The 23,074-nt window shown below is 40.5% G+C and overlaps 10 non-coding genes across 10 annotated transcripts; all 10 read right to left on the bottom strand.

The window, feature by feature from the left end:
* Positions 1-1,646: 1,646 nt before the first annotated feature.
* Positions 1,647-1,728, bottom strand: TRNAS-AGA (transfer RNA serine (anticodon AGA)). Its single transcript has one exon. It is a non-coding gene; the product is annotated as a tRNA-Ser (tRNA).
* A 2,588-nt stretch (positions 1,729-4,316) lies between these two features.
* On the bottom strand, positions 4,317-4,388 carry TRNAH-GUG (transfer RNA histidin (anticodon GUG)). The gene has a single exon. It is a non-coding gene; the product is annotated as a tRNA-His (tRNA).
* A 1,281-nt stretch (positions 4,389-5,669) lies between these two features.
* Positions 5,670-5,751, bottom strand: TRNAS-AGA (transfer RNA serine (anticodon AGA)). The gene has a single exon. It is a non-coding gene; the product is annotated as a tRNA-Ser (tRNA).
* Positions 5,752-8,340: 2,589 nt separating this feature from the next.
* On the bottom strand, positions 8,341-8,412 carry TRNAH-GUG (transfer RNA histidin (anticodon GUG)). The gene has a single exon. It is a non-coding gene; the product is annotated as a tRNA-His (tRNA).
* Positions 8,413-9,693: 1,281 nt separating this feature from the next.
* TRNAS-AGA (transfer RNA serine (anticodon AGA)) lies at positions 9,694-9,775 on the bottom strand. Its single transcript has one exon. It is a non-coding gene; the product is annotated as a tRNA-Ser (tRNA).
* A 2,588-nt stretch (positions 9,776-12,363) lies between these two features.
* TRNAH-GUG (transfer RNA histidin (anticodon GUG)) lies at positions 12,364-12,435 on the bottom strand. Its single transcript has one exon. It is a non-coding gene; the product is annotated as a tRNA-His (tRNA).
* A 1,281-nt stretch (positions 12,436-13,716) lies between these two features.
* On the bottom strand, positions 13,717-13,798 carry TRNAS-AGA (transfer RNA serine (anticodon AGA)). Its single transcript has one exon. It is a non-coding gene; the product is annotated as a tRNA-Ser (tRNA).
* Positions 13,799-17,739: 3,941 nt separating this feature from the next.
* TRNAS-AGA (transfer RNA serine (anticodon AGA)) lies at positions 17,740-17,821 on the bottom strand. Its single transcript has one exon. It is a non-coding gene; the product is annotated as a tRNA-Ser (tRNA).
* Positions 17,822-20,409: 2,588 nt separating this feature from the next.
* On the bottom strand, positions 20,410-20,481 carry TRNAH-GUG (transfer RNA histidin (anticodon GUG)). Its single transcript has one exon. It is a non-coding gene; the product is annotated as a tRNA-His (tRNA).
* Positions 20,482-21,762: 1,281 nt separating this feature from the next.
* TRNAS-AGA (transfer RNA serine (anticodon AGA)) lies at positions 21,763-21,844 on the bottom strand. Its single transcript has one exon. It is a non-coding gene; the product is annotated as a tRNA-Ser (tRNA).
* Positions 21,845-23,074: the final 1,230 nt, after the last annotated feature.

Here is a 23,074-nt window from a genome sequence, read left to right as displayed (position 1 = left end):
GTGACAGCAAAATTTGTGCCTTCCCTCTAGAGAGCCACAACACAGGTCACTCAACTGCACCTGGGGGGTGAGCTCCGCTCCCCCTCCACCCCCAATAGGTTCAAGAACGATAATTTATGTAAGTAAATACATTATAGCTACAGCTTAAAATCATGCGAGTTTAAATCATTTGTTGTTAGATGGTTTAAATATTTGAAAGGATCTGTTTTTAATAGACATTTTACAAAAACCACTGGTACATTTGCTAATTCTGTAAAATTAACACCCAACTGCCGTGACATTGCCAACCACAATGCCGTGACTCGGATTCGAACCGAGGTTGCTGCGGCCACAACGCAGAGTACTAACCACTATACGATCACGGGAAGCTACTTGGGCTCAACGACATACAATGACATGGAGAATTTATAATTTGGAACACTCAGGGCTGTTCCTGTGATAGGCTGGATGTATTCATTGCTTACTCATTCCTCATTCAGAGGCTGCGTCTCCTCAGTGGTTGATAGGCTGACACCGTTTCCTGGACGCCTGCTTGTGAAATGCCAGGAGTCAAAGATCACACATTACACTTGCGGACCTGTGATGGGACACCAATGCAGAGAAACCCACCTGGCACAGGCCTTCTATTCTGTCTATTAGACCTGCATCTTCCCTGCACCTTTCAAGCCATTTGTATGTGAAGCAAGAAAGAGTTAGAGAGTGATCCATCTACACTTTTATAGGGAGGATGTCGCCGTGAGCTCCTCCCAGCTAATCACACGAACAGCAGAAAAGCAAGATAAATACACAGTTGAGGGGTGGGCTGCATGGTTATGTTTTTGAGTAAATATTGAAACTGACCTCAGTGGCTCATTAGCAGAGCTGCGGCTAATGACTGGTGCCAAATGATGATGAAGCAAGCACAATGGCTCGTAGGGGACCCACAACACGCTTTTCTTAGCTCACTGAATTAAAGTATAAACTTCCGCCGTGTGTGAGTGGTAAAGGCTTGTTAATATGGTTCCTTTTCCAATTCAAGTCTGACAACAAGAGGCAGGAACCACGTGGCTTCGGAAGCTCAGGAAAGTAGCCACCAACCACAGAGAAAGAGAGAACTGGCAGTATGAGAGGTGGAGAAAACAGAAGCGGGAGCAAGGAGCTCAAATGAGATTGATGGCGTTTAAATAGAGCGCGTAAAGGAACAGTTACACAGCTAAGAAATGGGAAAGACAGACTAGGGAAAAAAACACAGAAAGAGCCTGTACATGAAATTCTCTTCCTGGGACAGCAGGTTAAGAGAAATTACACATGGGGAGGTTAAGCATGTAACACGGGGGAGAATAAAAAAGAAAATGCAGTTTTATGAAGTGTGTTTGCCAATCCAGCCAGCACTTTTGTTCTATTTCTCTCTTTGCGTCTTTTATTGGTAAAGTAACTTTCAAGTGCATGCGCAGGTATGAATGAGAGAGCAACGGTATAATAATTTGAAGCGTTTACACCAGTGCTAAAGTAGGAATGAGGTGTAGCAAAGACATGAAAGAGGTAGCGATAACAAATATGTGGAGAGGCAATAGTGACACAAAAATAAGCCACCTATTTATAAAACTGAAATGGAAGAAATACTAAAGGTTAACTTCTGAAATTGTAGCCGATAATAAAAAGATTCTCGTTGTTGGCAGGATTCGAACCTGCGCGGGGATACCCCAATGGATTTCTAGTCCATCGCCTTAACCACTCGGCCAAAACAACTTGCTGTAAGCTGCCTACAAATATTTTGTTTGAAAGTTTTGAAGTTTTCCCACATCAAAGTACTGATATTCTGCAATGCGCTTTTTAAAAACAATGTTTTTTTCATCATGCACGTTCTGTCCTAAAAATAAAAATTGCATGAGTATATCTCTGGATCTGTAAAAGGATACTCTTGCATTCAAACTCCCTTGTGGCACTCAAGTTTTTTGGACCCTGTTGCACTCTGTTTTTGCGCTGCTTTTAGTCTACGACCCATATTACAGAAGTCAACCATCTCTGAGTATTTGGGACTCCTTTGTAAGTGCCTTATCTTTAATCCTTGAAAAGCTCTATAATAAAGGGGTCTGTCAAAGATTGCTTGAATGGAAGATAAAAGAAGGCCCACTTGTCTCACCAAATGCAGTAGAGAAACCTGATGTTTTACTCATGTTATCCTTAGTTCAGTTTTTGGTAGACCTGGCATCCTTAAGGTGGCCTACCAGCAATCTTTTTGATTTTCACCTCACGTTTTGCTGTATCTTTATGTTGGCCTTAGGACTCTAATCACTTTATCACTACTGTGAGAAAGTGGCTCTGTATATACTGTTCCCAAATAGGTACAGTGTGCACAGAGTCCCCAGTCCCCAGAGGTTTGGCAGAGGCTAAAGTTAGATATAACCTTACTCTCTAAAGTGGTAGCTTGCCGAGCAGTAAGGCAGTATCAGAGTACAGTGTAAAACATTTGTTGTACACACTCAGTCAGCAAATGGTCTCACACACTCAAGAACTGAACTCTAGGCCATTGGTTTGCATACAAAAGATATTGTTGTTTTATTTTAGAACCAACAATAGGTATCAAAATATACTTTCTCAGAATGAGATGCTTTAGTTAAATACTTTGCAATAGGCAATTGACTTTTGCAGGTCATAGTTACAGTTTATTGCAATAGGCAACACAATTTGAATCACAATAATACATTGAGCTCAATGGGAATTTTAAGTTATATGCAATTAATTACTTTCAGGATTACTTTTCTAAATCCAGGACTGGATCCTAGATTCAGTCCTGGGACAATTCTTGGAAACAAGTGAGTAAATTCGTTTTAGTTACTGTTGTGATTTTTAAGCAATATTTTGCTATTTTAAAAGTTGACACTTAGAAACTTTTGCTGATCAAATTACCAATGTTATCCTATGGAAGGAAATTCACTTAGCAGGTAAGTGGGGTTATGGTTACGTTTTCTAGGTCAGTGTTGGATCCTAGATCCAGCACTACTGTACCACCTGTAAGCAGTTGAGAAACTGCGTTTAAGTTATACAGGCGATTTTTAAGGAATATTTACATGTTTGCAAAATCGACACTTAGAAGAAATTTCACAGAAAAACAGTCAATGGTTTCCTATGGAAGAAAATTCAAGTTACGGGTAAAGTACATTCTCGTTACTTTTGTAATCCAGTGCTGGGCTCCTAGGCTCAGTACTGGGACATCTATCTAAAACAGGTAAACAATTACGTTTTCACAGTTGGTACGATTTTTAAAGAATATTTGTAAGTTTCAAAAATCGACACTTAGAAAATTTTCAGCAAAAAGCAGGCAATGATATCCCATGGAAGGAAATTCGAGTTACTGGTAAGTACGGTTAAAATTACTTTTCAGGGTCAGTACTGAGCTCCAAGATGCAGCACTGAGGTCTCTCCTGATAACAGGTGAGTAAATCAGAATTCGTTGTTCGGCTGATTTTAGATGAATATTTTAAAGTTCCAAAACTCCACACCACTTAGAAGAATTTCCAAGTGAAACCACTCAATGTTAGCCTATGGAAGAAAAGTGAGTTATCGGCTTTTAGGTAAGTACTCGACTGGCAGAGTTATGGTTCTGGGCATAGACTCAGGGGTCTCCCAGGGGAGTCCCAGCCTACTTGCCAAGCCTTAAACTCCCCTTTTATTACATATAATTTACACCTAAGGTAGGCCCTAGGTAGTCCTAGGTGCATGATGCTATGTAAGTAAAAAATAAGATATGTACTTTGGTGGTTCGCGTGTCCTGTAAGTACCAAACAGTCTATTTCATTTTTCACTACTGTGAGGTCTACCCCTCTCATAGGTTAGCTCTGTGTATTCCCCTATACTTTTTATTTGGTAATTCCATATCGGAGAGGAGTAGCTTTATTTATTTATTGAAAATCCTACTTACTGGTGAGGTTGGATTTAACTTTACTATTTTAGAAATGCCACTTTTAGAGAGTGAACATGTCTCTGCACTTACTGCTCTATTTGCCTGAAACCTGGCCCCAATACACGTCTGGATTGGGCTGGGTGACAGCAAAATTTGTGCCTTCCCTCTAGAGAGCCACAACACAGGTCACTCAACTGCACCTGGGGGGTGAGCTCCGCTCCCCCTCCACCCCCAATAGGTTCAAGAACGATACTTTATGTAAGTAAATACATTATAGCTACAGCTTATAATCATGCGAGTTTAAATCATTTGTTGTTAGATGGTTTAAATATTTGAAAGGATCTGTTTTTAATAGACATTTTACAAAAACCACTGGTACATTTGCTAATTCTGTAAAATTAACACCCAACTGCCGTGACATTGCCAACCACAATGCCGTGACTCGGATTCGAACCGAGGTTGCTCCGGCCACAACGCAGAGTACTAACCACTATACGATCACGGCGAGCTACTTGGGCTCAACGACATACAATGACATGGAGAATTTATAATTCGGAACACTCAGGGCTGTTCCTGTGATAGGCTGGATGTATTCATTGCTTCCTCATTCCTCATTCAGAGGCTGCGTCTCCTCGGTGGTTGATAGGCTGAAACCGTTTCCTGGCCGCCTGCTTGTGAAATGCCAGGAGTCAAAGATCACACATTACACTTGCAGACCTGTGATGGGACACCAATGCAGAGAAACCCACCTGGCACAGGCCTTCTATTCTGTCTATTAGACCTGCATCTTCCCTGCACCTTTCAAGCCATTTGTATGTGAAGCAAGAAAGAGTTAGAGAGTGATCCATCTACACTTTTATAGGGAGGATGTCGCCGTGAGCTCCTCCCAGCTAATCACACGAACAGCAGAAAAGCAAGATAAATACACAGTTGAGGGGTGAGCTGCATGGTTATGTTTTTGAGTAAATATTGAAACTGACCTCAGTGGCTCATTAGCAGAGCTGCGGCTAATGACTGGTGCCAAATGATGATGAAGCAAGCACAATGGCTCGTAGGGGACCCACAACACGCTTTTCTTAGCTCACTGAATTAAAGTATAAACTTCCGCCGTGTGTGAGTGGTAAAGGCTTGTTAATATGGTTCCTTTTCCAATTCAAGTCTGACAACAAGAGGCAGGAACCACGTGGCTTCGGAAGCTCAGGAAAGTAGCCACCAACCACAGAGAAAGAGAGAACTGGCAGTATGAGAGGTGGAGAAAACAGAAGCGGGAGCAAGGAGCTCAAATGAGATTGATGGCGTTTAAATAGAGCGCGTAAAGGAACAGTTACACAGCTAAGAAATGGGAAAGACAGACTAGGGAAAAAAACACAGAAAGAGCCTGTACATGAAATTCTCTTCCTGGGACAGCAGGTTAAGAGAAATTACACATGGGGAGGTTAAGCATGTAACACGGGGGAGAATAAAAAAGAAAATGCAGTTTTATGAAGTGTGTTTGCCAATCCAGCCAGCACTTTTGTTCTATTTCTCTCTTTGCGTCTTTTATTGGTAAAGTAACTTTCAAGTGCATGCACAGGTATGAATGAGAGAGCAACCGTATAATAATTTGAAGCGTTTACACCAGTGCTAAAGTAGGAATGAGGTGTAGCAAAGACATGAAAGAGGTAGCGATAACAAATGTGTGGAGAGGCAATAGTGACACAAAAATAAGCCACCTATTTATAAAACTGAAATGGAAGAAATACTAAAGGTTAACTTCTGAAATTGTAGCCGATAATAAAAAGATTCTCGTTGTTGGCAGGATTCGAACCTGCGCGGGGATACCCCAATGGATTTCTAGTCCATCGCCTTAACCACTCGGCCACAACAACTTGCTGTAAGCTGCCTACAAATATTTTGTTTGAAAGTTTTGAAGTTTTCCCACATCAAAGTACTGATATTCTGCAATGCGCTTTTTAAAAACAATGTTTTTTTCATCATGCACGTTCTGTCCTAAAAATAAAAATTGCATGAGTATATCTCTGGATCTGTAAAAGGATACGCTTGCATTCAAACTCTCTTGTGGCACTCAAGTTTTTTGGACCCTGTTGCACTCTGTTTTTGTGCTGCTTTTAGTCTACGACCCATATTACAGAAGTCAACCATCTCTGATTATTTGGGACTCCTTTGTAAGTGCCTTATCTTTAATCCTTGAAAAGCTCTATAATAAAGGGGTCTGTCAAAGATTGCTTGAAAGGAAGATAAAAGAAGGCCCACTTGTCTCACCAAATGCAGTAGAGAAACCTGATGTTTTACTCATGTTATCCTTAGTTCAGTTTTTGTTAGACCTGGCATCCTTAAGGTGGCATACCAGCAACCTTTTTGCTTTTCACCTCACGTTTTGCTGTATCTTTACGTTGGCCTTTGGACTCTAATCACTTTATCACTACTGTGAGAAAGTGGCTCTGTATATACTGTTCCCAAATAGGTACAGTGTGCACAGAGTCCCCAGTCCCCAGAGGTTTGGCAGAGGCTAAAGTTAGATATAACCTTACTCTCTAAAGTGGTAGCTTGCCGAGCAGTAAGGCAGTATCAGAGTACAGTGTAAAACATTTGTTGTACACACTCAGTCAGCAAATGGTCTCACACACTCAAGAACTGAACTCTAGGCCATTGGTTTGAATACAAAAGATATTGTTGTTTTATTTTGAGAACCAACAATAGGTATCAAAATATACTTTCTCAGAATGAGATGCTTTAGTTAAATACTTTGCAATAGGCAATTGACTTTTGCAGGTCATAGTTACAGTTTATTGCAATAGGCAACACAATTTGAATCACAATAATACATTGAGCTCAATGGGAATTTTAAGTTATATGCAATTAATTACTTTCAGGATTACTTTTCTAAATCCAGGACTGGATCCTAGATTCAGTCCTGGGACAGTTCTTGGAAACAAGTGAGTAAATTCGTTTTAGTTACTGTTGTGATTTTTAAGCAATATTTTGCTATTTTAAAAGTTGACACTTAGAAACTTTTGCTGATCAAATTACCAATGTTATCCTATGGAAGGAAATTCACTTAGCAGGTAAGTGGGGTTATGGTTACGTTTTCTAGGTCAGTGTTGGATCCTAGATCCAGCACTACTGTATCACCTGTAAGCAGTTGAGACACTGCGTTTAAGTTATACAGGCGATTTTTAAGGAATATTTACATGTTTGCAAAATCGACACTTAGAAGAAATTTCACAGAAAAACAGTCAATGGTTTCCTATGGAAGAAAATTCAAGTTACGGGTAAAGTACGTTCTCGTTACTTTTGTAATCCAGTGCTGGGCTCCTAGGCTCAGTACTGGGACATCTATCTAAAACAGGTAAACAATTACGTTTTCACAGTTGGTACGATTTTTAAAGAATATTTGTAAGTTTCAAAAATCGACACTTAGAAAATTTTCAGCAAAAAGCAGGCAATGATATCCCATGGAAGGAAATTCGAGTTACTGGTAAGTACGGTTAAAATTACTTTTCAGGGTCAGTACCGAGCTCCAAGATGCAGCACTGAGGTCTCTCCTGATAACAGGTGAGTAAATCAGAATTCGTTGTTCGGCTGATTTTAGATTAATATTTTAAAGTTCCAAAACTCCACACCACTGAGAAGAATTTCCAAGTGAAACCACTCAATGTTAGCCTATGGAAGAAAAGTGAGTTATCGGCTTTTAGGTAAGTACTCGACTGGCAGAGTTATGGTTCTGGGCATAGACTCAGGGGTCTCCCAGGGGAGTCCCAGCCTACTTGCCAAGCCTTAAACTCCCCTTTTATTACATATAATTTACACCTAAGGTAGGCCCTAGGTAGTCCTAGGTGCATGATGCTATGTAAGTAAAAAATAAGATATGTACTTTGGTGGTTCGCGTGTCCTGTAAGTACCAAACAGTTCATTTCATTTTTCACTACTGTGAGGTCTACCCCTCTCATAGGTTAGCTCTGTGTATTCCCCTATACTTTTAATTTGGTAATTCCATATCGGAGAGGAGTAGCTTTATTTATTTATTGAAAATCCTACTTACTGGTGAGGTTGGATTTAACTTTACTATTTTAGAAATGCCACTTTTAGAGAGTGAACATTTCTCTGCACTTACTGCTCTATTTGCCTGAAACCTGGCCCCAATACACGTCTGGATTGGGCTGGGTGACAGCAAAATTTGTGCCTTCCCTCTAGAGAGCCACAACACAGGTCACTCAACTGCACCTGGGGGGTGAGCTCCGCTCCCCCTCCACCCCCAATAGGTTCAAGAACGATAATTTATGTAAGTAAATACATTATAGTTACAGCTTATAATCATGCGAGTTTAAATCATTTGTTGTTAGATGGTTTAAATATTTGAAAGGATCTGTTTTTAATAGACATTTTACAAAAACCACTGGTACATTTGCTAATTCTGTAAAATTAACACCCAACTGCCGTGACATTGCCAACCACAATGCCGTGACTCGGATTCGAACCGAGGTTGCTGCGGCCACAACGCAGAGTACTAACCACTATACGATCATGGCGAGCTACTTGGGCTCAACAACATACAGTGACATGGAGAATTTATAATTCGGAACACTCAGGGCTGTTCCTGTGATAGGCTGGATGTATTCATTGCTTCCTCATTCCTCATTCAGAGGCTGCGTCTCCTCAGTGGTTGATAGGCTGAAACCGTTTCCTGGCCGCCTGCTTGTGAAATGCCAGGAGTCAAAGATCACACATTACACTTGCGGACCTGTGATGGGACACCAATGCAGAGAAACCCACCTGGCACAGACCTTCTATTCTGTCTATTAGACCTGCATCTTCCCTGCACCTTTCAAGCCATTTGTATGTGAAGCAAGAAAGAGTTAGAGAGTGATCCATCTACACTTTTATAGGGAGGATGTCGCCGTGAGCTCCTCCCAGCTAATCACACGAACAGCAGAAAAGCAAGATAAATACACAGTTGAGGGGTGGGCTGCATGGTTATGTTTTTGAGTAAATATTGAAACTGACCTCAGTGGCTCATTAGCAGAGCTGCGGCTAATGACTGGTGCCAAATCATGATGAAGCAAGCACCATGGCTCGTAGGGGACCCACAACACGCTTTTCTTAGCTCACTGAATTAAAGTATAAACTTCCGCCGTGTGTGAGTGGTAAAGGCTTGTTAATATGGTTCCTTTTCCAATTCAAGTCTGACAACAAGAGGCAGGAACCACGTGGCTTCGGAAGCTCAGGAAAGTAGCCACCAACCACAGAGAAAGAGAGAACTGGCAGTATGAGAGGTGGAGAAAACAGAAGCGGGAGCAAGGAGCTCAAATGAGATTGATGGCGTTTAAATAGAGCGCGTAAAGGAACAGTTACACAGCTAAGAAATGGGAAAGACAGACTAGGGAAAAAAACACAGAAAGAGCCTGTAGATGAAATTCTCTTCCTGGGACAGCAGGTTAAGAGAAATTACACATGGGGAGGTTAAGCATGTAACACGGGGGAGAATAAAAAAGAAAATGCAGTTTTATGAAGTGTGTTTGCCAATCCAGCCAGCACTTTTGTTCTATTTCTCTCTTTGCGTCTTTTATTGGTAAAGTAACTTTCAAGTGCATGCGCAGGTATGAATGAGAGAGCAACCGTATAATAATTTGAAGCGTTTACACCAGTGCTAAAGTAGGAATGAGGTGTAGCAAAGACATGAAAGAGGTAGCGATAACAAATATGTGGAGAGGCAATAGTGACACAAAAATAAGCCACCTATTTATAAAACTGAAATGGAAGAAATACTAAAGGTTAACTTCTGAAATTGTAGCCGATAATAAAAAGATTCTCGTTGTTGGCAGGATTCGAACCTGCGCGGGGATACCCCAATGGATTTCTAGTCCATCGCCTTAACCACTCGGCCACAACAACTTGCTGTAAGCTGCCTACAAATATTTTGTTTGAATCTTTTGAAGTTTTCCCACATCAAAGTACTGATATTCTGCAATGCGCTTTTTAAAAACAATGTTTTTTTCATCATGCACGTTCTGTCCTAAAAACAAAAATTGCATGAGTATATCTCTGGATCTGTCAAAGGATACGCTTGCATTCAAACTCTCTTGTGGCACTCAAGTTTTTTGGACCCTGTTGCACTCTGTTTTTGCGCTGCTTTTAGTCTACGACCCATATTACAGATGTCAACCATCTCTGAGTATTTGGGACTCCTTTGTAAGTGCCTTATCTTTAATCCTTGAAAAGCTCTATAATAAAGGGGTCTGTCAAAGATTGCTTGAATGGAAGATAAAAGAAGGCCCACTTGTCTCACCAAATGCAGTAGAGAAACCTGATGTTTTACTCATGTTATCCTTAGTTCAGTTTTTGGTAGACCTGGCATCCTTAAGGTGGCCTACCAGCAACCTTTTTGCTTTTCACCTCACGTTTTGCTGTATCTTTATGTTGGCCTTAGGACTCTAATCACTTTATCACTACTGTGAGAAAGTGGCTCTGTATATACTGTTCCCAAATAGGTACAGTGTGCACAGAGTCCCCAGTCCCCAGAGGTTTGGCAGAGGCTAAAGTTAGATATAACCTTACTCTCTAAAGTGGTAGCTTGCCGAGCAGTAAGGCAGTATCAGAGTACAGTGTAAAACATTTGTTGTACACACTCAGTCAGCAAATGGTCTCACACACTCAAGAACTGAACTCTAGGCCATTGGTTTGCATACAAAAGATATTGTTGTTTTATTTTAGAACCAACAATAGGTATCAAAATATACTTTCTCAGAATGAGATGCTTTAGTTAAATACTTTGCAATAGGCAATTGACTTTTGCAGGTCATAGTTACAGTTTATTGCAATAGGCAACACAATTTGAATCACAATAATACATTGCGCTCAATGGGAATTTTAAGTTATATGCAATTAATTACTTTCAGGATTACTTTTCTAAATCCAGGACTGGATCCTAGATTCAGTCCTGGGACAGTTCTTGGAAACAAGTGAGTAAATTCGTTTTAGTTACTGTTGTGATTTTTAAGCAATATTTTGCTATTTTAAAAGTTGACACTTAGAAACTTTTGCTGATCAAATTACCAATGTTATCCTATGGAAGGAAATTCACTTAGCAGGTAAGTGGGGTTATGGTTACTTTTTCTAGGTCAGTGTTGGATCCTACATCCAGCACTACTGTACCACCTGTAAGCAGTTGAGAAACTGCGTTTAAGTTATACAGGCGATTTTTAAGGAATATTTACATGTTTGCAAAATCGACACTTAGAAGAAATTTCACAGAAAAACAGTCAATGGTTTCCTATGGAAGAAAATTCAAGTTACGGGTAAAGTACGTTCTCGTTACTTTTGTAATCCAGTGCTGGGCTCCTAGGCTCAGTACTGGGACATCTATCTAAAACAGGTAAACAATTACGTTTTCACAGTTGGTACGATTTTTAAAGAATATTTGTAAGTTTCAAAAATCGACACTTAGAAAATTTTCAGCAAAAAGCAGGCAATGATATCCCATGGAAGGAAATTCGAGTTACTGGTAAGTACGGTTAAAATTACTTTTCAGGGTCAGTACTGAGCTCCAAGATGCAGCACTGAGGTCTCGCCTGATAACAGGTGAGTAAATCAGAATTCGTTGTTCGGCTGATTTTAGATGAATATTTTAAAGTTCCAAAACTCCACACCACTTAGAAGAATTTCCAAGTGAAACCACTCAATGTTAGCCTATGGAAGAAAAGTGAGTTATCGGCTTTTAGGTAAGTACTCAACTGGCAGAGTTATGGTTCTGGGCATAGACTCAGGGGTCTCCCAGGGGAGTCCCAGCCTACTTGCCAAGCCTTAAACTCCCCTTTTATTACATTTAATTTACACCTAAGGTAGGCCCTAGGTAGTCCTAGGTGCATGATGCTATGTAAGTAAAAAATAAGATATGTACTTTGGTGGTTCGCGTGTCCTGTAAGTACCAAACAGTCTATTTCATTTTTCACTACTGTGAGGTCTACCCCTCTCATAGGTTAGCTCTGTGTATTCCCCTATACTTTTTATTTGGTAATTCCATATCGGAGAGGAGTAGCTTTATTTATTTATTGAAAATCCTACTTACTGGTGAGGTTGGATTTAACTTTACTATTTTAGAAATGCCACTTTTAGAGAGTGAACATGTCTCTGCACTTACTGCTCTATTTGCCTGAAACCTGGCCCCAATACACGTCTGGATTGGGCTGGGTGACAGCAAAATTTGTGCCTTCCCTCTAGAGAGCCACAACACAGGTCACTCAACTGCACCTGGGGGGTGAGCTCCGCTCCCCCTCCACCCCCAATAGGTTCAAGAACGATAATTTATGTAAGTAAATACATTATAGCTACAGCTTAAAATCATGCGAGTTTAAATCATTTGTTGTTAGATGGTTTAAATATTTGAATGGATCTGTTTTTAATAGACATTTTACAAAAACCACTGGTACATTTGCTAATTCTGTAAAATTAACACCCAACTGCCGTGACATTGCCAACCACAATGCCGTGACTCGGATTCGAACCGAGGTTGCTGCGGCCACAACGCAGAGTACTAACCACTATACGATCACGGCAAGCTACTTGGGCTCAACGACATACAATGACATGGAGAATTTATAATTCGGAACACTCAGGGCTGTTCCTGTGATAGGCTGGATGTATTCATTGCTTCCTCATTCCTCATTCAGAGGCTGCGTCTCCTCAGTGGTTGATAGGCTGAAACCTTTTCCTGGACGCCTGCTTGTGAAATGCCAGGAGTCAAAGATCACACATTACACTTGCGGACCTGTGATGGGACACCAATGCAGAGAAACCCACCTGGCACAGGCCTTCTATTCTGTCTATTAGACCTGCATCTTCCCTGCACCTTTCAAGCCATTTGTATGTGAAGCAAGAAAGAGTTAGAGAGTGATCCATCTACACTTTTATAGGGAGGATGTCGCCGTGAGCTCCTCCCAGCTAATCACACGAACAGCAGAAAAGCAAGATAAATACACAGTTGAGGGGTGGGCTGCATGGTTATGTTTTTGAGTAAATATTGAAACTGACCTCAGTGGCTCATTAGCAGAGCTGCGGCTAATGACTGGTGCCAAATGATGATGAAGCAAGCACAATGGCTCGTAGGGGACCCACAACACGCTTTTCTTAGCTCACTGAATTAAAGTATAAACTTCCGCCGTGTGTGAGTGGTAAAGGCTTGTTAATATGGTTCCTTTTCCAATTCAAGTCTGACAACAAGAGGCAGGAACCACGTGGCTTCGGAAGCTCAGGAAAGTAGCCACCAACCACAGAGAAAGAGAGAACTGGCAGTATGAGAGGTGGAGAAAACAGAAGCGGGAGCAAGGAGCTCAAATGAGATTGATGGCGTTTAAATAGAGTGCGTAAAGGAACAGTTACACAGCTAAGAAATGGGAAAGACAGACTAGGGAAAAAAACACAGAAAGAGCCTGTACATGAAATTCTCTTCCTGGGACAGCAGGTTAAGAGAAATTACACATGGGGAGGTTAAGCATGTAACACGGGGGAGAATAAAAAAGAAAATGCAGTTTTATGAAGTGTGTTTGCCAATCCAGCCAGCACTTTTGTTCTATTTCTCTCTTTGCGTCTTTTATTGGTAAAGTAACTTTCAAGTGCATGCGCAGGTATGAATGAGAGAGCAACGGTATAATAATTTGAAGCGTTTACACCAGTGCTAAAGTAGGAATGAGGTGTAGCAAAGACATGAAAGAGGTAGCGATAACAAATATGTGGAGAGGCAATAGTGACACAAAAATAAGCCACCTATTTATAAAACTGAAATGGAAGAAATACTAAAGGTTAACTTCTGAAATTGTAGCCGATAATAAAAAGATTCTCGTTGTTGGCAGGATTCGAACCTGCGCGGGGATACCCCAATGGATTTCTAGTCCATCGCCTTAACCACTCGGCCAAAACAACTTGCTGTAAGCTGCCTACAAATATTTTGTTTGAAAGTTTTGAAGTTTTCCCACATCAAAGTACTGATATTCTGCAATGCGCTTTTTAAAAACAATGTTTTTTTCATCATGCACGTTCTGTCCTAAAAATAAAAATTGCATGAGTATATCTCTGGATCTGTAAAAGGATACGCTTGCATTCAAACTCTCTTGTGGCACTCAAGTTTTTTGGACCCTGTTGCACTCTGTTTTTGTGCTGCTTTTAGTCTACGACCCATATTACAGAAGTCAACCATCTCTGATTATTTGGGACTCCTTTGTAAGTGCCTTATCTTTAATCCTTGAAAAGCTCTATAATAAAGGGGTCTGTCAAAGATTGCTTGAATGGAAGATAAAAGAAGGCCCACTTGTCTCACCAAATGCAGTAGAGAAACCTGATGTTTTACTCATGTTATCCTTAGTTCAGTGTTTGTTAGACCTGGCATCCTTAAGGTGGCCTACCAGCAACCTTTTTGCTTTTCACCTCACGTTTTGCTGTATCTTTATGTTGGCCTTAGGACTCTAATCACTTTATCACTACTGTGAGAAAGTGGCTCTGTATATACTGTTCCCAAATAGGTACAGTGTGCACAGAGTCCCCAGTCCCCAGAGGTTTGGCAGAGGCTAAAGTTAGATATAACCTTACTCTCTAAAGTGGTAGCTTGCCGAGCAGTAAGGCAGTATCAGAGTACAGTGTAAAACATTTGTTGTACACACTCAGTCAGCAAATGGTCTCACACACTCAAGAACTGAACTCTAGGCCATTGGTTTGAATACAAAAGATATTGTTGTTTTATTTTAGAACCAACAATAGGTATCAAAATATACTTTCTCAGAATGAGATGCTTTAGTTAAATAATTTGCAATAGGCAATTGACTTTTGCAGGTCATAGTTACAGTTTATTGCAATAGGCAACACAATTTGAATCACAATAATACATGGAGCTCAATGGGAATTTTAAGTTATATGCAATTAATTACTTTCAGGATTACTTTTCTAAATCCAGGACTGGATCCTAGATTCAGTCCTGGGACAGTTCTTGGAAACAAGTGAGTAAATTCGTTTTAGTTACTGTTGTGATTTTTAAGCAATATTTTGCTATTTTAAAAGTTGACACTTTGAAACTTTTGCTGATCAAATTACCAATGTTATCCTATGGAAGGAAATTCACTTAGCAGGTAAGTGGGGTTATGGTTACGTTTTCTAGGTCAGTGTTGGATCCTAGATCCAGCACTACTGTACCACCTGTAAGCAGTTGAGAAACTGCGTTTAAGTTATACAGGGGATTTTTAAGGAATATTTACATGTTTGCAAAATCGACACTTAGAAGAAATTTCACAGAAAAACAGTCAATGGTTTCCTATGGAAGAAAATTCAAGTTACGGGTAAAGTACGTTCTCGTTACTTTTGTAATCCAGTGCTGGGCTCCTAGGCTCAGTACTGGGACATCTATCTAAAACAGGTAAACAATTACGTTTTCACAGTTGGTACGATTTTTAAAGAATATTTGTAAGTTTCAAAAATCGACACTTAGAAAATTTTCAGCAAAAAGCAGGCAATGATATCCCATGGAAGGAAATTCGAGTTACTGGTAAGTACGGTTAAAATTACTTTTCAGGGTCAGTACCGAGCTCCAAGATGCAGCACTGAGGTCTCTCCTGATAACAGGTGAGTAAATCAGAATTCGTTGTTCGGCTGATTTTAGATGAATATTTTAAAGTTCCAAAACTCCACACCACTTAGAAGAATTTCCAAGTGAAACCACTCAATGTTAGCCTATGGAAGAAAAGTGAGTTATCGGCTTTTAGGTAAGTACTCGACTGGCAGAGTTATGGTTCTGGGCATAGACTCAGGGGTCTCGCAGGGGAGTCCCAGCCTACTTGCCAAGCCTTAAACTCCCCTTTTATTACATATAATTTACACCTAAGGTAGGCCCTAGGTAGTCCTAGGTGCATGATGCTATGTAAGTAAAAAATAAGATATGTACTTTGGTGGTTCGCGTGTCCTGTAAGTACCAAACAGTCTATTTCATTTTTCACTACTGTGAGGTCTACCCCTCTCATAGGTTAGCTCTGTGTATTCCCCTATACTTTTTATTTGGTAATTCCATATCGGAGAGGAGTAGCTTTATTTATTTATTGAAAATCCTACTTACTGGTGAGGTTGGATTTAACTTTACTATTTTAGAAATGCCACTTTTAGAGAGTGAACATTTCTCTGCACTTACTGCTCTATTTGCCTGAAACCTGGCCCCAATACACGTCTGGATTGGGCTGGGTGACAGCAAAATTTGTGCCTTCCCTCTAGAGAGCCACAACACAGGTCACTCAACTGCACCTGGGGGGTGAGCTCCGCTCCCCCTCCACCCCCAATAGGTTCAAGAACGATAATTTATGTAAGTAAATACATTATAGCTACAGCTTATAATCATGCGAGTTTAAATCATTTGTTGTTAGATGGTTTAAATATTTGAAAGGATCTGTTTTTAATAGACATTTTACAAAAACCACTGGCACATTGGCTAATTCTGTAAAATTAACACCCAACTGCCGTGACATTGCCAACCACAATGCCGTGACTCGGATTCAAACCAAGGTTGCTGCGGCCACAACGCAGAGTACTAACCACTATACGATCACGGCGAGCTACTTGGGCTCAACGACATACAGTGACATGGAGAATTTATAATTCGGAACACTCAGGGCTATTCCTGTGATAGGCTGGATGTATTCATTGCTTCCTCATTCCTCATTCAGAGGCTGCGTCTCCTCAGTGGTTGATAGGCTGAAACCGTTTCCTGGCCGCCTGCTTGTGAAATGCCAGGAGTCAAAGTTCACACATTACACTTGCGGACCTGTGATGGGACACCAATGCAGAGAAACCCACCTGGCACAGACCTTCTATTCTGTCTATTAGACCTGCATCTTCCCTGCATCTTTCAAGCCATTTGTATGTGAAGCAAGAAAGAGTTAGAGAGTGATCCATCTACACTTTTATAGGGAGGATGTCGCCGTGAGCTCCTCCCAGCTAATCACACGAACAGCAGAAAAGCAAGATAAATACACAGTTGAGGGGTGGGCTGCATGGTTATGTTTTTGAGTAAATATTGAAACTGACCTCAGTGGCTCATTAGCAGAGCTGCGGCTAATGACTGGTGCCAAATCATGATGAAGCAAGCACCATGGCTCGTAGGGGACCCACAACACGCTTTTCTTAGCTCACTGAATTAAAGTATAAACTTCCGCCGTGTGTGAGTGGTAAAGGCTTGTTAATATGGTTCCTTTTCCAATTCAAGTCTGACAACAAGAGGCAGGACCCACGTGGCTTCGGAAGCTCAGGAAAGTAGCCACCAACCACAGAGAAAGAGAGAACTGGCAGTATGAGAGGTGGAGAAAAGAGAAGCGGGAGCAAGGAGCTCAAATGAGATTGATGGCGTTTAAATAGAACGCGTAAAGGAACAGTTACACAGCTAAGAAATGGGAAAGACAGACTAGGGAAAAAAACACAGAAAGAGCCTGTAGATGAAATTCTCTTCCTGGGACAGCAGGTTAAGAGAAATTACACATGGGGAGGTTAAGCATGTAACACGGGGGAGAATAAAAAAGAAAATGCAGTTTTATGAAGTGTGTTTGCCAATCCAGCCAGCACTTTTGTTCTATTTCTCTCTTTGCGTCTTTTATTGGTAAAGTAACTTTCAAGTGCATGCGCAGGTATGAATGAGAGAGCAACCGTATAATAATTTGAAGCGTTTACACCAGTGCTAAAGTAGGAATGAGGTGTAGCAAAGACATGAAAGAGGTAGCGATAACAAATATGTGGAGAGGCAATAGTGACACAAAAATAAGCCACCTATTTATAAAACTGAAATGGAAGAAATACTAAAGGTTAACTTCTGAAATTGTAGCCGATAATAAAAAGATTCTCGTTGTTGGCAGGATTCGAACCTGCGCGGGGATACCCCAATGGATTTCTAGTCCATCGCCTTAACCACTCGGCCACAACAACTTGCTGTAAGCTGCCTACAAATATTTTGTTTGAATCTTTTGAAGTTTTCCCACATCAAAGTACTGATATTCTGCAATGCGCTTTTTAAAAACAATGTTTTTTTCATCATGCACGTTCTGTCCTAAAAACAAAAATTGCATGAGTATATCTCTGGATCTGTAAAAGGATACGCTTGCATTCAAACTCTCTTGTGGCACTCAAGTTTTTTGGACCCTGTTGCACTCTGTTTTTGCGCTGCTTTTAGTCTACGGCCCATATTACAGATGTCAACCATCTCTGAGTATTTGGGACTCCTTTGTAAGTGCCTTATCTTTAATCCTTGAAAAGCTCTATAATAAAGGGGTCTGTCAAAGATTGCTTGAATGGAAGATAAAAGAAGGCCCACTTGTCTCACCAAATGCAGTAGAGAAACCTGATGTTTTACTCATGTTATCCTTAGTTCAGTGTTTGTTAGACCTGGCATCCTTAAGGTGGCCTACCAGCAACCTTTTTGCTTTTCACCTCACGTTTTGCTGTATCTTTATGTTGGCCTTTGGACTCTAATCACTTTATCACTACTGTGAGAAAGTGGCTCTGTATATACTGTTCCCAAATAGGTACAGTGTGCACAGAGTCCCCAGTCCCCAGAGGTTTGGCAGAGGCTAAAGTTAGATATAACCTTACTCTCTAAAGTGGTAGCTTGCCGAGCAGTAAGGCAGTATCAGAGTACAGTGTAAAACATTTGTTGTACACACTCAGTCAGCAAATGGTCTCACACACTCAAGAACTGAACTCTAGGCCATTGGTTTGCATACAAAAGATATTGTTGTTTTATTTTAGAACCAACAATAGGTATCAAAATATACTTTCTCAGAATGAGATGCTTTAGTTAAATACTTTGCAATAGGCAATTGACTTTTGCAGGTCATAGTTACAGTTTATTGCAATAGGCAACACAATTTGAATCACAATAATACATTGAGCTCAATGGGAATTTTAAGTTATATGCAATTAATTACTTTCAGGATTACTTTTCTAAATCCAGGACTGGATCCTAGATTCAGTCCTGGGACAGTTCTTGGAAACAAGTGAGTAAATTCGTTTTAGTTACTGTTGTGATTTTTAAGCAATATTTTGCTATTTTACAAGTTGACACTTAGAAACTTTTGCTGATCAAATTACCAATGTTATCCTATGGAAGGAAATTCACTTAGCAGGTAAGTGGGGTTATGGTTCCTTTTTCTAGGTCAGTGTTGGATCCTAGATCCAGCACTACTGTACCACCTGTAAGCAGGTGAGAAACTGCGTTTAAGTTATACAGGCGATTTTTAAGGAATATTTACATGTTTGCAAAATCGACACTTAGAAGAAATTTCACAGAAAAACAGTCAATGGTTTCCTATGAAAGAAAATTCAAGTTACGGGTAAAGTACGTTCTCGTTACTTTTGTAATCCAGTGCTGGGCTCCTGGGCTCAGTACTGGGACATCTATCTAAAACAGGTAAACAATTAAGTTTTCACAGATGGTACGATTTTTAAAGAATATTTGTAAGTTTCAAAAATCGACACTTAGAAAATTTTCAGCAAAAAGCAGGCAATGATATCCCCTGGAAGGAAATTCGAGTTACTGGTAAGTACGGTTAAAATTACTTTTCAGGGTCAGTACTGAGCTCCAAGATGCAGCACTGAGGTCTCTCCTGATAACAGGTGAGTAAATCAGAATTCGTTGTTCGGCTGATTTTAGATGAATATTTTAAAGTTCCAAAACTCCACACCACTTAGAAGAATTTCCAAGTGAAACAACGAAATTTTAGCCTATGGAAGAAAAGTGAGTTATCGGCTTTTAGGTAAGTACTCGACTGGCAGAGTTATGGTTCTGGGCATAGACTCAGGGGTCTCCCAGGGGAGTCCCAGCCTACTTGCCAAGCCTTAAACTCCCCTTTTATTACATATAATTTACACCTAAGGTAGGCCCTAGGTAGTCCTAGGTGCATGATGCTATGTAAGTAAAAAATAAGATATGTACTTTGGTGGTTCGCGTGTCCTGTAAGTACCAAACAGTCTATTTCATTTTTCACTACTGTGAGGTCTACCCCTCTCATAGGTTAGCTCTGTGTATTCCCCTATACTTTTTATTTGGTAATTCCATATCGGAGAGGAGTAGCTTTATTTATTTATTGAAAATCCTACTTACTGGTGAGGTTGGATTTAACTTTACTATTTTAGAAATGCCACTTTTAGAGAGTGAACATTTCTCTGCACTTACTGCTCTATTTGCCTGAAACCTGGCCCCAATACACGTCTGGATTGGGCTGGGTGACAGCAAAATTTGTGCCTTCCCTCTAGAGAGCCACAACACAGGTCACTCAACTGCACCTGGGGGGTGAGCTCCGCTCCCCCTCCACCCCCAATAGGTTCAAGAACGATAATTTATGTAAGTAAATACATTATAGTTACAGCTTATAATCATGCGAGTTTAAATCATTTGTTGTTAGATGGTTTAAATATTTGAAAGGATCTGTTTTTAATAGACATTTTACAAAAAACACTGGTACATTTGCTAATTCTGTAAAATTAACACCCAACTGCCGTGACATTGCCAACCACAATGCCGTGACTCGGATTCGAACCGAGGTTGCTGCGGCCACAACGCAGAGTACTAACCACTATACGATCATGGCAAGCTACTTGGGCTCAACGACATACAGTGACATGGAGAATTTATAATTCGGAACACTCAGGGCTGTTCTTGTGATAGGCTGGATGTATTCATTGCTTCCTCATTCCTCATTCAGAGGCTGCGTCTCCTCAGTGGTTGATAGGCTGAAACCGTTTCCTGGCCGCCTGCTTGTGAAATGCCAGGAGTCAAAGATCACACATTACACTTGCGGACCTGTGATGGGACACCAATGCAGAGAAACCCACCTGGCACAGACCTTCTATTCTGTCTATTAGACCTGCATCTTCCCTGCACCTTTCAAGCCATTTGTATGTGAAGCAAGAAAGAGTTAGAGAGTGATCCATCTACACTTTTATAGGGAGGATGTCGCCGTGAGCTCCTCCCAGCTAATCACACGAACAGCAGAAAAGCAAGATAAATACACAGTTGAGGGGTGGGCTGCATGGTTATGTTTTTGAGTAAATATTGAAACTGACCTCAGTGGCTCATTAGCAGAGCTGCGGCTAATGACTGGTGCCAAATCATGATGAAGCAAGCACCATGGCTCGTAGGGGACCCACAACACGCTTTTCTTAGCTCACTGAATTAAAGTATAAACTTCCGCCGTGTGTGAGTGGTAAAGGCTTGTTAATATGGTTCCTTTTCCAATTCAAGTCTGACAACAAGAGGCAGGAACCACGTGGCTTTGGAAGCTCAGGAAAGTAGCCACCAACCACAGAGAAAGAGAGAACTGGCAGTATGAGAGGTGGAGAAAACAGAAGCGGGAGCAAGGAGCTCAAATGAGATTGATGGCGTTTAAATAGAGCGCGTAAAGGAACAGTTACACAGCTAAGAAATGGGAAAGACAGACTAGGGAAAAAAACACAGAAAGAGCCTGTATATGAAATTCTCTTCCTGGGACAGCAGGTTAAGAGAAATTACACATGGGGAGGTTAAGCATGTAACACGGGGGAGAATAAAAAAGAAAATGCAGTTTTATGAAGTGTGTTTGCCAATCCAGCCAGCACTATTGTTCTATTTCTCTCTTTGCGTCTTTTATTGGTAAAGTAACTTTCAAGTGCATGCGCAGGTATGAATGAGAGAGCAACCGTATAATAATTTGAAGCGTTTACACCAGTGCTAAAGTAGGAATGAGGTGTAGCAAAGACATGAAAGAGGTAGCGATAACAAATATGTGGAGAGGCAATAGTGACACAAAAATAAGCCACCTATTTATAAAACTGAAATGGAAGAAATACTAAAGGTTAACTTCTGAAATTGTAGCCGATAATAAAAAGATTCTCGTTGTTGGCAGGATTCGAACCTGCGCGGGGATACCCCAATGGATTTCTAGTCCATCGCCTTAACCACTCGGCCACAACAACTTGTTGTAAGCTGCCTACAAATATTTTGTTTGAATCTTTTGAAGTTTTCCCACATCAAAGTACTGATATTCTGCAATGCGCTTTTTAAAAACAATGTTTTTTTCATCATGCACGTTCTGTCCTAAAAACAAAAATTGCATGAGTATATCTCTGGATCTGTAAAAGGATACGCTTGCATTCAAACTCTCTTGTGGCACTCAAGTTTTTTGGACCCTGTTGCACTCTGTTTTTGCGCTGCTTTTAGTCTACGACCCATATTACAGATGTCAACCATCTCTGAGTATTTGGGACTCCTTTGTAAGTGCCTTATCTTTAATCCTTGAAAAGCTCTATAATAAAGGGGTCTGTCAAAGATTGCTTGAATGGAAGATAAAAGAAGGCCCACTTGTCTCACCAAATGCAGTAGAGAAACCTGATGTTTTACTCATGTTATCCTTAGTTCAGTGTTTGTTAGACCTGGCATCCTTAAGGTGGCCTACCAGCAACCTTTTTGCTTTTCACCTCACGTTTTGCTGTATCTTTATGTTGGCCTTAGGACTCTAATCACTTTATCACTACTGTGAGAAAGTGGCTCTGTATATACTGTTCCCAAATAGGTACAGTGTGCACAGAGTCCCCAGTCCCCAGAGGTTTGGCAGAGGCTAAAGTTAGATATAACCTTACTCTCTAAAGTGGTAGCTTGCCGAGCAGTAAGGCAGTATCAGAGTACAGTGTAAAACATTTGTTGTACACACTCAGTCAGCAAATGGTCTCACACACTCAAGAACTGAACTCTAGGCCATTGGTTTGAATACAAAAGATATTGTTGTTTTATTTTAGAACCAACAATAGGTATCAAAATATACTTTCTCAGAATGAGATGCTTTAGTTAAATACTTTGCAATAGGCAATTGACTTTTGCAGGTCATAGTTACAGTTTATTGCAATAGGCAACACAATTTGAATCACAATAATACATGGAGCTCAATGGGAATTTTAAGTTATATGCAATTAATTACTTTCAGGATTACTTTTCTAAATCCAGGACTGGATCCTAGATTCAGTCCTGGGACAGTTCTTGGAAACAAGTGAGTAAATTCGTTTTAGTTACTGTTGTGATATTTAAGCAATATTTTGCTATTTTAAAAGTTGACACTTAGAAACTTTTGCTGATCAAATTAACAATGTTATCCTATGGAAGGAAATTCACTTAGCAGGTAAGTGGGGTTATGGTTACGTTTTCTAGGTCAG

The sequence above is a fragment of the Triturus cristatus genome, chromosome 12 (assembly GCF_964204655.1).
Source record: "Triturus cristatus chromosome 12, aTriCri1.1, whole genome shotgun sequence".
NCBI lineage: Eukaryota > Metazoa > Chordata > Amphibia > Caudata > Salamandridae > Triturus > Triturus cristatus.
This window is presented reverse-complemented; position numbering and strand designations above follow the sequence as displayed.